Raw genomic sequence first — 15,413 nt, forward strand, 5'->3', positions numbered from 1 at the left:
CTGTGAAGGCTCACCGAATGCCCAGCTGCTCAGTTAATCTCATTCCTGATGCACTGCCTACAATAAATTTAGGGTTATCATACATCCGTTTTTTCCCGGACATGTCCGGCCTTTTGGTAATCAAACCCCCATCCGGGGGGGGAATTTCCAAAAAGCCGAACCTTAGAGCGGGCGCTGGGTACTTCCCCTCTGGGGGCGCAGGGTCCAGAGGCATGGGGGCTGCCCGAAGCCGGTAGCGCTCGGGAAGCTCGGCGCTTACAGAGCCCAGGCGTTCAGGGAGCACAGTAGCCGCCGGAGCCTGGGAGGGGAAGTGCCCGGCCGGGGGCACAGGGTCCGGAGGCATAGGGGCTGCCCAAAGCCCGAGCGCTACCGGCTTCACGGTTTGCCGGGCAACCTCCAGACCCTGCGCCCCCGGCTGGGCGCTTCCCCTCCTGGGCTCCAGCTGCGCTGGGGAAGCGCCGGCTGGGGGCGCAGGGTCTGGGGGCTGCCCGGCAAACCGTGAAGCTGGTGGCGCTCGGGCAGCCCTTTTCGCGTGGCTGGGAGTGGGAGGGAGGAGGGGGCGGAGCTAGGGTGGGTTGGGGCGGGGCTGAGGGTGGGGGAATGGGTGGGGCCAGGGCCCCATGGAGGGTCCCCTTTTTTTATTTGTTAAATATGGTAACCCTATTTTTCAGTCTCCTCAGGGGGGAGGGATAGCTTAGTGATTTGAGCATTGGCTGCTAAACCCAGCATTGTGATCTCAATCGTTGAGGAGGCCATTTAGGGAGCTGGGGCAAAATCTGTCTGGGGATTGGTCCTGCTTTGAGCAGGGGGTTGGCTTAGATGACCTCCTGAGGTCCTCTCCAACTCTGATATTCTATGATTTCTGGGGAAATGATTGATTGGGCCAGCACCTTCTACCAAATCCCTTTTCCCTGTTTCCCTCAAAAATAAGATGAGAGAGTGGGTGAACCAGACATTTCCTGAAGAGGTAGGATCGGAGGACAAGTCTCCCACCCACGAAAGATAAAACAAGATAAAGCATTTGTGGAGCTTATGCCATAGGGTGGTTGAGAGACGGGGGACTGTTGGATCTCCTCAGCTCTCAAAGGCAAGAGAGAGAGAAGGGGTCAGAAAAATTCAGTTCAGTTTTGGTGTAAAGATTTGTTGGGGGAGGAAGGGCAATATTTTTTTATTCAGCTTGTTCACACATCTTTAAACCTACCCTCAGCTGCATGACCCACATTCCCATGCATTTTAAACTTTCCACTGCTGCATGAGCATGGGTTCTTGTAAAAGTTTGCAACAATGCATCGTGAGTACTTGTAATTCACATCTGGTCTACTATGTCCACCTGTGTGCAGCATATGCACCATTTCCCTCTCTGCTGGAAGCCTGTTGCAAGTTTTTTGGGACTGGAAAACAGATATGCTGCTGTTACATGTTGGAGTTTTACTGTGGAATGTAAACAGAGGGCTTCTGTAATATGCAAACACAAATTATGTGCATTTCATACCAAAATCCCCAACATTATTACAGTAGAACCTCAGAGTTACGAACACCTCGGGAATGGAGGTTGTTCGCAACTCTGAAATGTTCATAACTCTGAACAAATCGTTATGGTTGTTCTTTCAAAGGTTTCCCACTGAACATTGACCTAAAACAGCTTTGAATCTTTATTATGCAGAAGAAAAATGCTGCTCATCTTAATTTAAATGAAACAAGCACAAAGTCTCCTTGCCTTGTCAAATCTTTTTTTTAAACTTTCCCTTTATTTTTTAGTAATTTATGTTTAACACAGTACTGTGCTGTATTTGCTTTTTTTTGTTTTGGTCTTTGCTGCTGCCTGATTGAATACTTCTGATTCCAAATGAGCTGTGTGGTTGACTGGTCAGTTCGTAACTCTGGTATTCGTAACGCTGAGGATCTAATGTATTACCATATTGGCATAAGTTATTGGGTTTCTTTTGCCTGCAGTGCGGATCACCCAGGAGAGGATGGGAAAAAAAGCGTCCAGCATAATATACTTCAAAAGTTTGGTATAATCATTGCAAACTGAAATTAACCAGGCACTCTAGGGGTGTTAGTGCTGTATACAGTGTGTCCTGAACTTACCCTACTAAGACTTTGTTCTATTTCCATGCTGTGTAGCCTGAATCATTTCCCCCTCTATCATGTAAGTTACAGAAATTAGCTTTGGCATTGTTAAAGTCATTCTTTTTTTTTTTTTTCTTTCTCAGCTTCATCCAGGATGTTACCAGTTTTACAGGGAAATCCAAGGGTAACGCTGCAAAGCTTCTGGATTTTAAGCTTATGTCTGAGACGTGCACATCTGTGCCTCTTGATTTTGGAATTCACTCTCATCCCTTAAATTTATGGTGCTGATGTGGTTTTGAATTTCTTCTTTCAAAAGCACTAATGTTAGCTTATGTCTTTGTGTTGGATCTTTGCCCTTGGATGTAGGACCCAATGCCTTAGACAAAAATACAGAGTTCTTGCTACATACACTATGAAAAAGTGTTGAATCTTAAGCCAAAATGCCAGCTCTTAGCTTTACTAATGACCTCATCAGAATAGGCTTCAATATAAAGCGAGGCGTTTGAACTGGATCTGCCATGGATTGGGAACTAGTTAAAGGTGTTTTGAAGATAGGAGTGATGTGAACAACATCACTGATTACGCGGGATCTAAAAAACGAAGAGGGAGACACTAGAAAGAGGAAGTAGTGCGTGTAGTGGCTAGAGCAGTGGACTGGGTATCAGAACTGATGAGACTCACTTTTGGCTCATTGGGCAGTATAGTTAAGGCGTGGCTGGGCAACCACTGTTGCGATTGAAATAACTGCAAGTTATTAGCACCTCTGAAAATGAGCATCTTATCCTCTCTGGGGAAAATATTTACTCACCCCACACGTGGGCGGGGAAGCTTGATTCATTAATGTCTGTAAAGTGCTTTGAGATCCGCAGCTGGATGGTGCTATATATGTGCAAAGTATCTTATTATTATTTATGTATAATTAAATATGAAAATTAACTGTATTAAATATCTACCTCAGAAGAGGTAGTTAATGTTTGTGAGGTGCTTAGAGATCCTTGCAATAAGGGGTACAATTCAAATAGGAAGTGACGGTTAGGATGAGGCTTTCATTACAGAAGTCGAGGCAATGCAGTGTATATAGCATAATACAGTTGAGATCCCAAATTCTATCCTGGTTGCCAGGAATCCTATAATCCTTTATTCTTGATAAATATATCTCCCAACTCCTCACCGCCACCTTGTCCTCCACCTACACCTTTGGTGTAATGCACCCTGGCTGGTAGGAAGTGTTCTAGACCAGAGTGATCTTCTTCCCTGCAGGTCTCTCATGCTGAACTGTACATTTCTATCCCATAATGTACTGTCAACAGCTATGGTTCATATTGCTAGTTCAATGCGTCCCATTTGTTTATTGTGTCACTAAAACATTTTGGATCTGATGTTGCTGTTAATTGTAAGAGCATTTGCAAATCTGCCTTAGATAGAGTTAAACCTGCTCACATGAGTAACTGATGCAGGGCCAGGCATATAATACAAGCCAAATATTGCTGTCACTTACACTTGTGCCATTTCACTGGTTTCAGCTGAGAGCAGAAGTTGGCCTGATACCATTTGGGCATGGAGAACACCCAGTGAAGCCATGTCTTAAAGAGAATCATTTGTGAAGCCATGTCTTAAAAAGAGTTTCCAAGTCACTATAAATCATCTGTCTGTCCCTTTTTCCTTTTGTTGTAAAAAATTCGTGACCTAATACATATTTCAAATTTAAACTATAACTTTTCCTGGGTAAAGTAACTTGGTTTAATAAAAGAACTTGACACTTATATTCTTGTATTGGTTTTAGAGCTATGTAATGCTCAGAGGAAGTGGGCAATATAAGTGCAAAAAAAAATGTCATTGTATTATTCCATCTCACACAGTACCTGAGAAACTCCAGAAGGTAGTTACTGGGGATTGAAACCAGCAACCTGCTACAGAGATGCAAGACTCCATAGTCCAAGTGTAAAAAGATAAATTAGGGAAGGGTTTATTTCCAAGCTGTTACCAATAGTGGAGAGAGAAAAATATGTATAGAGCACTTGATACTAGGCCTGGACTAGCACACTGCTTTCCACCATATGGAGGACCCCTAGTTTAACACGTGTGGTCCATTTCCCTAGGGCTGAATGGGCTAGGAGAGCCCTTCAGGGAGAGGGTGCATCGTGCTGCAGGTACCCTCTCTGCCCAACGCTGGAACCTTTCTGACCACTTGCACAGGCTCCAGGAATCAAAGTGATAGTCTGCTAGGCTGAGGCCTGTCAGGTTTGTGAAGAGAGAAAGGAGAAAATGGTGTGGGGTAAAGAGGAGGGAGAGACTAAGGCTCTGAAGAATCTCCCTATTTTCTCTCCCCCAAAACACACATCCAGGGACAATGTCACAAGCTTTCCGTCTGCCCATGACATGCTTTGGCAGGCTCTTTTTGTGAGGCCCTTTCACTCCGAACACACTGGAATATCAAAAAAAAAATCAATATTTTCCTTTTTTTGAAAACATTCTCTAGAACTCTTATATAATAAACTCTGTTTACGCAAGCTGACAAGTCACCTGATTGAAAGGCTTCTGATCTCACTGTATTTAACACTCAATACATTGTCATCGTTCAATGTAGCAATGTTTGCTGAGTCATGCAGTCAACAAAACTGTTCGCTGTCTGACGCTGTGAACTTTTGAAGCCCCGGATATATATATTTAGTGCCAATAGAGAAGATACTGTCCAGCCTCTGTTAATGTTTAGCAAAGCTTATTTAATTTTCATATTAAAGATCCACTCAGTTTATTCTGCTAATACTATCACTGTGCTGTTTGTTTTCACTGGATGTGAATTCTTCACTATTTTTCTGCCGAGAGGAAGCACCAGCTGAAATTGTCAGAACTGCTACAGAGATGTAGTGTAGTCGAAAAATTACTGTATGCTATCCTCCATCTGATACGTATGTGATTAAAGGAACCTGCAAATGCTGACTGTCTAACACTATAGTGCCACAGTCTGTTAATAGCGGTGCACTTGTTACCTATTGCAAATTCACGCCTTTATTTGCAGACCTATATACATGCTATATTTAAGTTACCTAGAAGTGTAAAACTTGACAGTCAATCTGTATTTTTTTTAGTAAGTGTGTCTGGGCCAGATTTTCAAACTACTTTGTCTAAATTGTGCTGATAAATCATTCATTTACTCATGTCAATGAGCACTTCGGTCATAACTGTCCATTTTATGGCACTGTATAGTCTAACAAATTTATTTGCCACAAGGACTCCTCGTTGTTTTTGCTGATATAGATTAACACGGCTACCACTCTGAAACGTGTCCATTTTATGTTCAAAGTTGCCTCTTTAGACAGCCAGTCTTCAAACTGAGCTCACAGTGTTACCTTAATGAGGGCTCAATCCAGTTCCCATTGACTTCGGTTGGGATTGAATCAGGCCTTTAGCAATCTGCAAAAATGTGCAATTTCATTTCTAAATGTAATAAATCTCAGCTGTTCGCCATAGCTTTCAGCTTTATAAATCCTCTGCTGCTTACTCCAACTCTCCCTAAAGGCTCACCATACAAACTTATGCCCTCGTTTTGCAAAGACTTAGGCACGTGCTTAACTTTATACACTGCATAGATCTTTGCAGGATTTGGGCCTCAGACGGTATATATCACATTACATTAATCTGTAACACTTTTATATTTTCAAGGTGTTATATTAACCAAACTTCACAAAATTCCCTGTAAAGTAAGTTAGTATCCTCCTTTTACAAGTGGCGAAACTCAGATACAGAGACAATAAAGGCCAAATCTTTCTCCCACCAAAGTCAGTGAGAAGGTTTCCAACAGCATTAATTGGCACAGATATGTGTGGTAAGTGCTGCAGAGTAAATCAGTGGCTGATTTGGGATTAGAACTCAAGATTTCCTGGCTTCCATGCTCAGACCATGACATGCTGACTTTGATTATGTAGCATTCATTTCAAATGTCGTTTCTGTTATAGGCGGGGCCATATTTGGCTACTAGTGAAAACCCTGAAATTAACCCACCTAAAGTGTCTGAGTAAAGCAGAAAATATTCTGCAAGAAAGGGTATTTTACTCAATATTCAACAGCCATCTCTCCCATCTCTAACCTCATTGTATTTACTGTGTGGAACATCACATTATACTAATTTAATCAGATCTAAAACTTGCATGGTGGGTGTTAGCATCAGTGAGCATTATTGTATTAGGGTGTCTGTTTTAATTAATATGATTTATTTTGTGCAGCACCATTAGTCAAATACACTAGTCAGATATTAAGATGCTGGATAACAATAACCAATAGCATTTATAGTTATATGCATGTCGAGATAGGGGTAATGAAATCTTGTGCTTCAAGACTTCCTCTACTTGGTCTAGGAGATCAGAAGGAATCTTTGTCCCATGTACAGCATTGAACAGAAGGGTATTTTCCACCTCCCTCTGTTTATTACAGGATTACAGATTTGATGGACCGTTGATGTGAGAAGAATTTAAGAATTGCCATAGTGGGTCAGACCAAAGGTCCATCTAGCCCAGTATCCTGTCTTCCAACAGTGGTCAATGCCAGGTGCTTCAGAGGGAATGAGCAGAACAGGTAATCATTAAGTGATCCATCCCCTGTCACCCATTCCCAACTTCTGGCAAACAGAGGCTAGGGACACCATCCCTGCCCATCCTAATAGCCACTGATGGACCTATCCTCCATGAACTTATCTAGTTCTTTTTTGAAACCTGTTATAGTCTTGGCCTTCACAACATCCTCTGGCATAGATTTCCAGAGGTGGACTGTGCATTGGGTGAAGAAATACTTCTTTTTGTTTGTTATAAACATGCTGCCTATTAATTTCATTTGGTGATACCGAGTTCTTGTGTTATGAGAACACTTCCTTATTTACTTTCTCCTCAGCAGTCATGATTTTATAGACCTCTATCATATCTCCCCTTAGTCATCTCTTTATTACAAGCTGAAAAGTCCCAGTCTTATTAATAATCTCTCCTCATATGGAAGCTGTTTCATACCCCTAATCATTTTTGTTGACCTTCTCTGTACCTTTTCCAGTTCCAATATATCTTTTTTGAGATAGGGCGACCACATCTGCACACAGTATTCAAGATGTGGGCGTACCATGGATTTATATAGAGGCAATATGATATTTTCTGTTTTATTATCTATCCCTTTCCTAATGATTCCCAACATTCTGTTCTCTTTTTTTGGCAGCCGCTGCAAATTGAGTAGATGTTTTCAGAGAATTATCCACAATGACTCCCAAGATCTCTTTCTTGAGTAGTAACAGCTTATTTAGATCCCATCGTTTTAATGTATTGTTGGGATGATGTTTTCCAATGTATATTACTTTGCATTTATCAATACTGAATTTCATCTGCCATTTTGTTGCCCAGTCACCCAATCTTGAGAGGTCGCCTTGTAAGCTTTGCAGTCTGCTTTTGATTTAACTATCTTGAGTAGCTTTGTATCATCTGCAAATCTTGCCACCTCACTGTTTACCCCCTTTTCTAGATCATTTATTAGTCATTGAACAGTACAGGTCCCAGAACAGACTTGTGGGGGACACACCACTATTTACCTCTCTCCATTCTGAAAACTGATAATTTATTCCTACCCTTTGTTGCCTAACTTTTAACCAGTTACTTATCCATGAGAAGAACTTTCCTCTTATCCCATGACAGCTTACTTTGCTTAAGAGCCTTTAGTGAGGGATCTTGTCAAAGGCTTTCTGAAAATCTCAATACACTGTATCGCCCTTGTCCACATGCTTGTTGACCCCCCCCCCCCAAAGAATTCTAGTAAATTGGTGAGGCTGATTGCCCTTTACAGAAACAATGTTGACTCTTCGCCAACAAATCATGTTCATCCATGTATCTGACAGTTCTGTTCTCCTGTGGTATAGCTGGTGCCCCATTACCTTCAAAACCAAAATAACAAACCAGAATAACCAAGCTATTCAACTGTCATTCTGTGATTTGGACTTCACAGATTGACCTAACCCAAAGAGGCAAGAATGTCTGAGCTGAGAATATATATATATATGATTGATGGATCTATGTATTCTGATCGCCAAGAAAAAAAGTGCAATTATCATAGGATGTGCCTCACCCTATGTGCTGAGATATGGAATATCAAAGAGGCACTGGCAGGCTTCCTGATTTAGGAATAAAGGAAGAGATCAGGTAGAAATATAGGGTGGGAATGTGGATTTTTCTGCTTTTATGGTGGAGAAAGTTAGAGTGAAAGCTACAGGCATTCATTTGAATAATCCCTTATGTAAATTCCAGGTCCAACCTTGTGAGAATATCCTGAGTGTGCCAAAAGGAGAGCATATGGCACGGGGGGAAAACCTGTCTACAAATTGCTATGAACTGAAAGGTAAATAGTTTGTTATTCTTAAGAATCAGAAGAGCATAGCCTCTGTATGGATTTTGTTTCCAAATAGAAAGTCTGAATATGTCTGGTGTACCTTGTGTTTGACACTGTGCTGCATAGTGAGAGGGGAAGCATATGACTTTTAAAAATTGGGCTTGTGCCCTTTCTTTGCAATTGAAAGGGTTTGGGGTTTTTTTTTTTAAAGGCATTTTTCTGATTTTTTTTCTTTGCCTACCTTTTGAGTTATCACACCTCATAGAAGGGACGGGAGTGTTGGAATCTTTTAATGAAGAGATCCTTTCTCCAAAGTGTTTGACAGCCATTGGACTTAAATAGATGTTAATAAAAACAAATATATTGAAACATCTCAATAAAATCTCTCCTGCTCTCTTGTTTAACATCACAACAGACTGAAAGGTATCATTTTACTAGCTCTACAATCATAGAGTCTGCCGAAGTAGTCATGTCCTGAATTTCTAATAATAAAAAATTAAGAAAAAATATGAACTTTTTTTCTTAGGGGAAAAAAAACCTTGCAGGCCTTCCTTATCCACCATAAAAGCCTCACAAAAACAGTGCACAAGGGCATTTTTTCCTTTGCGGGTCTACTTTAACTATCTCTGGCAGAAAAATTAGGATGGCTATTTATTTAGCAGTGTTAGTGAACCTAGCCCGATAGGTAATGGAGAGGTGCCAGACAATCAAGAGTCCCTGCTTTGAGTTTACAGAGTAAAGGAGGCACTAGTGGATGCAAAACAGTCCACTGCCCAGTGAGTGCGGTTCTTGAGTGTTTCATGACATGGCTATCTGGTTTAGCACTGGAGACCCACCAAACTTTACATATCAATAGCATTTTGTTTAAGGAAGTTTTTTAAAATAAAGAGGAATCAAATTTTGAAATGGCCATTGGTTTGTGCCCAGTCCCAAACAGGAGACCGCAGAATATTTATGGGAGGTGTCAGTGAGAATTTTATTGGTGCAGTAATTAAGAGATGTGTAAGGTACAAATGAAGTAACAAATTAGCTTTTTATCTCTGTATTGAGCACTGTTGTGAAGAATTGTTTTACTCTTGAGCCTTAAGAAGCATTAGAAAGGAACTGCCACTGTTTTTTCAGGGAATCTTACAGAATCTCCAGTACCCCGCATTTGCCACTCCCACTCTAACAACACTTGTCTTAGTGACCCTCTGTCCAGCCAAGCAGTGCTAATTACAGGGCCGTCCAGAAACCATCAGCACGGCTCCTTCAGCTTACCAGAGAGTGCATTTGAGAGCAAAGTGGTCTGATACTGTGACAATATGTGTGGTATGAGAACCTAGACAGATAGTGATACAAGGTAAGGGGACCAGGAAGCCCATGGCACCTTTACTGCTCCAGTACCCCTTCCTGGTTCTTGCAGTGACTTGTTGTATGGCCTTGTTATACTACTTCACCATTCTCTGTCTCATTTTTCCCCAATTATAAAACAAAAAGAATAATACTTAGTTCACAAGAGTGTTGCAGAGCTTAATGCTTCTACGGAGTTATGGAAGTAGGAAATGTTATTTCTTGCAATAATACTTGTGGTTGTAATGTTTGAATTTGGATCTCAGTGCAAACCATCTTTTTTTCCCCTTCAGAATGTATATGGGTTTTCAGTAACACATAATCCATTTGTTAAGGACTCTGTTTTGAAGACAGCTAAATCAATGTTTTACTACCTAGAACCTGCTGTAATAAATATGCCTCTTTTTTTTTTTTTTAGGGTCTCTACTTTCCTCATTAGGCTTCAGAAAACATGACCCAGAGTAAATCCAAGTCAGCTTGTCTCTCAAGAGGACTCTTGTTAGTGCCCAGTGATACCCTCTGCTTACACAGAGATACTTCTACCAGGTTATATGGGGATGGGAGCCAATGTACAGGCAAGGGTCAGCTGCACCAGTGACCCATGCCTCAGATAAGTCCTCTGAGATCCGTGGGTTGTGTGCCAAACCAGCTACTTCGTTCACAATTGGATGTGCAGACTCCACATATCCCCAGTTGAAAGAGCAATGGCAAACTCTCCGACTTTCCAGTCACCAGTGTGAATTATTCATGGGTTGGGGACCAGGGGGTCCAAAGAGGAGCAGTAAACATGGTCTAAAATCCTGTATCTCCACTTCACACCCAAATAAACGCTCCCCGGTTTATATTCAAAACACAGAGGTAACAGCTAAAATCGTTACATTCTGTATCTGACCACTGGGGGAAAAGAGGATTATGAAGCTGCATTTCAGCTCACACCACAAATGACAATAAAAGTTCAATCAGCTTTAGATGCTTTCTGAATGCTGAGGTTGAGCCTTGATGTCAGTAATGGATTGTTCCAGAAACGCACAGAGAAAATTGTACACATTGGAGACTAGTTTTCATTTGTGCTGCATCCCCGCAGCTCCCCTTGATGTCAGTTTGAATAATATTTTGAATAATTAGCAGCTTTTACAATCAGCTTTTGGGTTACATATTCTGAGACTCTTTTGCAGTCCTGAAATCCATATGCACTGTGTTTACAAAACAGGTAAACTGGAAGTTTGATTAGGGGAAAACCTCGGCCCATAATGTAGGGCTGTTTTTTGGAAACAAGGTTTTGCTGGTTCCTAAACATTTCTCAGATTCCTTAACTAATAACTGTTTTGTACACTTACATGTAGGACATGAGAGGCAAGGAGATTGTATGAGTCTAGAAATTTTTAACATGGTTTGTCATGTCATTCTAATCCCCCAAAATGACTTTTAGCTTTGTTACCAAAACCCTTTTTTTCTTTCTGACTATTCATATAGACCCAAACCCTGATCTCCCACTGCAAGCTGTGGAGGTCTTGATTGCTTTTTGCTGTTTACCCTAATTAACTTATGTAACCACCTGTAAAATAGTAGAATTGTTCAAGTAGCAAAAACAAAGGAAAGTCTTAGGACCCAACCCTGGAAGTTTTGCTTTAAGTTAGGACTAAGTAAAACCTGAGTAGTGAAACCCTGATTTGGCCCATTGGCTTTCATGGAAGTTGAAGATGCTTAGTTCATTGTGAAATGAAACTCTCATCCTTACTCTAGTTGCATTCCCAGTGACTTGCCTGAGGAGTGGCTGTACGATTTGGCCCTGACTGAGTGAAATTGTTTCACTTGCCACTGTGAATTTTATTGCCATGATTTATTTCTTATTTTAAAGAAAGACTAAGCTTTGTCTCGGTTTTCTCAGACATACCTCACCAGCAACAGATACGTCATCTGGGTGAGAGGTAAGGTGGCTGTGTGGGTGCCTCACCCCATGAATCATAAAAGTCTTGCCCCCACATTAAGAATAGAATGTTCCCCTGTAAATGCTCACTTAGCCTACCCAATTAAAAATACTGCCTCACACTTGTTTTCTGACTGGAGGAAAAATAACAACAGTTCACACAGTTGATGAGCTTTCTTATTAGTCAGAGGGTATTAAGCAAGTGGTGGTGAAAGTGATGGGAATGGATGGCTCAGGGAACTGATGAAGGGATATGGGACCTTTTTACCTCTAGTGGTTTGAATCCAGACCAAATACGCAGTTACTGAGAATTGTTAGTGTCAGAAGGTTTTTGTGAAATCACTCAATGGTCTCAGTTTGTGTCATAGTGGACAGATTGGCATCACAGAACAAACACTCCACTTAACGTTAATTGGTATCTCAGTGGAGGGCCATGTTCATAATGACCCCGGAGACTGAGGGCTTGTCTACACTTACCGGAGGATCGACGAGTGGTGATCTATGCATCGGCAGTGGATTTAGCATGTCTACTGAAGACCTACTACATCGACTGCAGATCACTCTCCCGACAGCTCCTGTACTCCACCGGATCGAGAAGAGTAGGGGGAGTCAACAGGAGGGCGTCTCTCGTCAACATCGCATAGTGTGGACCCCGCAGTAAGTAGATCTAAGTTATGTCGATTTTAGTTATTCTATTCACGTAACTCAGATTGCGTAGCTTAGATTGAATTTCCACTGTAGTGTAGACAATGCCTAAGAGCATAGGGATTCTGCCTGCAGGTCAAGGATGAGCTATACTGGTGGGGCATTGTATGGAAAACTGACACTACCACTTCCTATGTTGTATCTGTTCTGTGAATAGAAGACTTCTCCAGGGTTGTCAATCTGACATCTTTCACCAGTTCCACATTTCAAACAAAACTGAAGTAAAAAAAAAAGTTAAAATAATTTGAACAATTTGTCTGACATAAAGTACTTACAGGCTATTGTCTGAAAATTATAGGCTGACTTGTTCTTTCACAATCTCATGGGTGGATCCACTAAAGCTGTCATACGTAAAGCTCCAGCAAAGTACATTTACACATCTCCTATTAGGGAAGTGTATGAAAAGGAAGTAATAAAACTCATTTTTTAGGAATTTCCAATACGGAAATGTTACTCCTTTTGGAAAAGCTTTCCAAGTCACTACCAGAGAAAGTTCTCTATGATTAATCTTGGAGTCACATTTTATAATGACCACAATTGTTGTTTGCATTAGCAAAAATAAACTGATGGGTCACATTTTATTTTGAACTTTTTACCACAGGCATTCTTTTACAAGGGGTAGAAGGGATGCCTCACTATAGAGACCTTGAATGCTTCTGACTGGCTATTCACTTATCTAATCACACGTAAATTAGTGGAATTGTTCAGCAACAAAAACAAAACAGTTTTAGGCCCTAATCCTGGATTGATTTAAGCATGTGCATAATTTTACTCATGTGAGTAATCCCACAAGTCAAATAAAGTTATGTACATGCTGATGTCTTTTAAGAACAGGGCCTACATCAGCAAATCTCCTTCTTAGAATTTACTCTTGGAGATTAAAGAATAGTGTTTACACCAAGAAAAAATATAACCAGGAAGACTCCCCATCTTGAGGTTTTACCTAGTTCTGTGAATCCTGGGTGTGAACTTTCCCTCTTCTGACTCCCAAACAGCTGCTTTAAAGTCTTTCCACTAGACCTTTTCGTTTCCTATATGCCCTTAAATGTCTTTTAACCTCTGACAAGTATTCTCTTGCCATTTTTCCTGGAGCTGCTTTAAAGTCTTTCCACTAGACCTTTTCGTTTCCTATATGCCCTTAAATGTCTTTTAACCTCTGACAAGTATTCTCTTACCATTTTTCCTGGATTTAATGCTGTGAAAGGAGGCAAGTCATTTCTTGATAGATTGGGGGTTAGCACCTCTCAGCTTACCTGGACGCTTAGTTATTAGAGCATATCATGGGCCAGCATCTCTTTTATCTGATTATCTCATGATAATTGTTCTGTACTTTTATTACATATTTGAATTTACAGCCTTTATTTGAGAATGTTTTTCATTATCAATGCTCTGGAAATATTCAGAGTCACTATTACAACACTTAAAAGATTTTTTTTCTTCAAATAAGTTAATTTACACATGCAAACACTGTTAACAGAATGACACCCAAATCCTGCTGTCTGAATAACACTTTCTCTGTGGGTTACACTTCCCGATAAGCTCAACTACCTGCCTTCTCTTTTAAGCCCCATCAACATTTTACTATGTATGACACCATATTGACTTGGATTTGCCTGCATGGACAAGATGTCATAATCAGTGTCATAATCATGTTATGTCATAAGCATATGTCATATGTTACCCTTTCCTTATAACACAGTGTGGTTCTGTTGACATATGATCTAAGCTCTTCTCCCAGGTCTTTTGGAATTCCTCTTGGATGGTGAGGTGGATGGCGAGGTGTTCCATCTTTAAGGATTACCCCTCTTAGGTCTGGTCTACACTGGGGGGGATCGATCTAAGATACGCAACTTCAGCTATGAGAATAGCCTTGCTGAAGTCGACGTATCTTAGATTGATTTAGAATCACTTACTTTGCGTCCTCGCGGCGTGGGATTGACGGCCGCCGCTCCCCCGTCAACTTTGCTTCCGCCTCTCGCCGAGCTGGAGTTCAGCAGTCGACGGGAGAGCGATCGGGGATCGATTTATCGCATCTACACTACACACGATAAATCGATCCCCGATAGATCAATCGCTACCCACCGATCTGGCGGGTAGTGTAGACGTACCCTTAGGAGCTGTCCATACTAGGTGCAGAATCATGCTAGTTACAGCACAGATGTAACTAACTAGATATTTAGCATGGTTCCCTGACCAGTGTGAAGAGGGACTTTTGTCTGAAGGCCTTGGATTGTCTCTGTGTGGCCCTGGGTTGGTCCACTGTAGATCCTGTCCATACTTATGTCCCTTCCACACTATGAAAGTGCTGCATGGTGAGACCTGGTTACAGCACGGTACTGCCAAAAGCAGTTAAAACTCAGTTCAGTGTTACAGCATAGAAGGGACCAAATTATGTTTTAGCTCTGTTAATGAATTGTGCCATAGCAAAGCCCAAGGCTCTGTAACGTGTTTTGAGAATACCTGTCTACAGGGTTTAAACGGTGTTAACTGTTAGCATTTTGTATCCAGGGCCTGTACACATGGTAGATTTGGGAGCAGAACCCTGGGAGCAATCTATAACCATGTTTAAATCCAGTTGTTCTTAGCAAGTTTATGTTATGGGTTCTCTGATTTTTACGAACAGGCACTTTTTTGTCTGAAAACCTTGTAGTAAAATTGTGTCAATGCTACAACCTTTCACAGAGTTGATAACCAGGTAGTGGCATGGTTTCCTCTAAACATGGTGTGTGGCAGCTGTGCGTAAGCTATGGTTTATAATTCTTTTAGTAACCGTGGTGACAGACTATGGTGCACACTTGCAAGAGGCCTAGACTCGTACATTGTTGTCTTGCTTGTTAACACCGTTGTTTTGCTGTGCAGATGGGACTCTTTTAACTGTGCCTGCCTGCATAACCTGTTTGGCCAATCCTCGTTCCTCTGAGCTACCTGTACATGGTAACAAACCAGCCAAACATTGCCCCACAGGGTGCTGTTGCCATGCTGTGTGCATATCCTCTGGGTAACTTATTCCTCTGCTGATGCA

The 15,413-nt window shown here is 41.4% G+C and overlaps 1 long non-coding RNA gene across 1 annotated transcript in view; it reads left to right on the plus strand.

The window, feature by feature from the left end:
• LOC117874337 overlaps positions 1-10,727 on the plus strand; it is a 35,896-nt gene extending 25,169 nt beyond the window's left edge. The window contains exons 3-4 of the long non-coding RNA XR_004644955.1: positions 6,505-6,645; positions 8,346-10,727. This is a non-coding gene — a long non-coding RNA (uncharacterized LOC117874337). The remainder of the gene's footprint in view (positions 1-6,504; positions 6,646-8,345) is intronic.
• Positions 10,728-15,413: the final 4,686 nt, after the last annotated feature.

Source organism: Trachemys scripta, chromosome 1, assembly GCF_013100865.1.
Source record: "Trachemys scripta elegans isolate TJP31775 chromosome 1, CAS_Tse_1.0, whole genome shotgun sequence".
Classification (NCBI taxonomy): Eukaryota; Metazoa; Chordata; order Testudines; family Emydidae; genus Trachemys; species Trachemys scripta.